Source organism: Tupaia chinensis, unplaced genomic scaffold (assembly GCF_000334495.1).
Source record: "Tupaia chinensis unplaced genomic scaffold, TupChi_1.0 Scaffold000226_1, whole genome shotgun sequence".
NCBI classification, from domain to species: domain Eukaryota; kingdom Metazoa; phylum Chordata; class Mammalia; order Scandentia; family Tupaiidae; genus Tupaia; species Tupaia belangeri.
In genome coordinates this window covers 907,971-909,851 of record NW_006159701.1, presented here as the reverse complement: position 1 = coordinate 909,851, position 1,881 = coordinate 907,971, and the positions used below count along the sequence as shown (strand labels likewise).

Here is a 1,881-nt window from a genome sequence, read left to right as displayed (position 1 = left end):
GAGGAGAAGGGATTGTGGCGTGGCCATCCCTCCTGGAGGGTGACTTCTCACTTTCTGTCTCTCTGTCTCTTTCTAGCTGCCTATCTGGCAAGTGCACTTGCCCTATAAAAAACAAAAATTCTCAAAAAAAAAGAACACAAATAAGCAAAATGTGCTTCTGTCAAAGCAATACAGGAAATGCTGTGACATTTAGAAATACTGAGTGCTGAACCCAGAAACATTTAGAAACATGAGGATTTATGATGATTTACTAGGATGTGGATTCCAGTTAAGATAACCTAAGGGATTCTTATATATGTGACTATATATATATACATATGTACATACCATATAGATTATATTTTATGTATTACCCATCTTATATAATACATACCCATGTACATATAGTCACCTATGTAATAATGTCAATAATTCTGTCATCATAAGAACACAACTTAAAAAAAAAAAGGAACACAACTTAAAAGAGTTAGGTGGAGAATCTACAAGTTAGATAATTTTTTGAGAGGCTTTTGCTATAGGGCTCATGTGTTCCCCCAGAGAGACAGAAAGCAAGAAATCACCCCCTAGGGAAATGGACACACCATAGTCCTTCTCCTCTTAGAATTTTGGGCATCCATGCCCATGCACCTGGTGTGACTTTTAAGCCACCAGGTCCAGGACTCAAACCACTGTTGACTACCTGGGAGTCCAGTGCCTTAACCACCATGCCAACTGCTGGCCCTCACATTACATAGATTTACAGCACGTGTCTACAAGTCGTGATGAATAGTATGACAGGAAAATAGTAGGAATACGAAGGACCACCAAATATGTACTTAGAGGCAGACTAGAAATCAACTAAGATATTGCATACCAAACCTCTTTATAAATGGAAGCAGCAAGGTTTCTTTTCTTCCCCTCCCTCCTTAATTTTGCAGGGGCAGGGACCAGCGGTTAACATAATGGCTATGTCGCTGGACTCCCATGTAGTCGAAGAGAATAGAGGGGAAGGGATTGCGGCATGGCCATCCCCCCTGGGGGGTGATTTCTCACTTTCTGTCTCTCTGTCTGGCGAGCACACGCGCCCTATAGCAAAAACCTCTCAAAAAAAAACCTCACGCCTGGTGCGTGTGCGTGCATGCCCAAGATCCCAGAGGAGAATGGAAGAGAAGGGATTGTGGCATGGCCATCCCCCCTGGGGAGTGATTTCTCACTTTCCGTCTCTCTGTTTCTCTCTGTCTGGCTAGCGCAAGTGCCCTATAGCAAAAACCTCTCCAAAAAAAAAAAAAAAAAATTTGCAGGGGCCACATGTGCTCACTAGAGGCACAAAAATGAAAAGAGGGAAAGTGAGAACATATCCCCTCTAATGGGGCGTGGTCTTGTCACAATCCTTTCTCTTCCATTTCTCCCTCTTCAGGATTTTGGACACACATGTACACGCTCCTGGCATTTTGGGTTTTTTTTTTTTTTTTTTTTTTTTTTTAACCCCCAAGCCCCCAGGTCCAGGGCTCAAACCAAGCAGTAGGCCATGTGGAATCCAGCTGGCTTAACCACTAGGCAGTGGGTCCCACCTGAAACAAGGTGTCTTCATGGGTGTGATTAAAATTCAGTTTGCACAGAACAGAAGGCCTATAGTTGAGGAAACGTCACGGTCGGAGGGCACACGTTTCCAGAGCACCACCCAGCAGTCCTCTCCTTCGAGGTGCAGACCCCAGGGCTGGGACTCGGCCTCCTTCCTCTAGACCCACTCCCTAGCGCGTCTCACCCTGCCCAGGCCGTTAGAGGCCTCTATAATGACCCTCAAATCCACCGGCTCTCTAAGCACTGATGCTCCAGAAGGCCACATCCCCACGTACACACTCGACACCCCTAGAAACGAGCTGAGCGGACTCAGGCAGCTCT

At 45.6% G+C, this 1,881-nt stretch overlaps 1 protein-coding gene across 1 annotated transcript in view; it reads right to left on the bottom strand.

The window, feature by feature from the left end:
• The window catches only part of GRK3 (G protein-coupled receptor kinase 3), a 172,234-nt gene that overhangs the window by 35,622 nt on the left and 134,731 nt on the right, over positions 1-1,881 (bottom strand). The window lies entirely within an intron of this gene.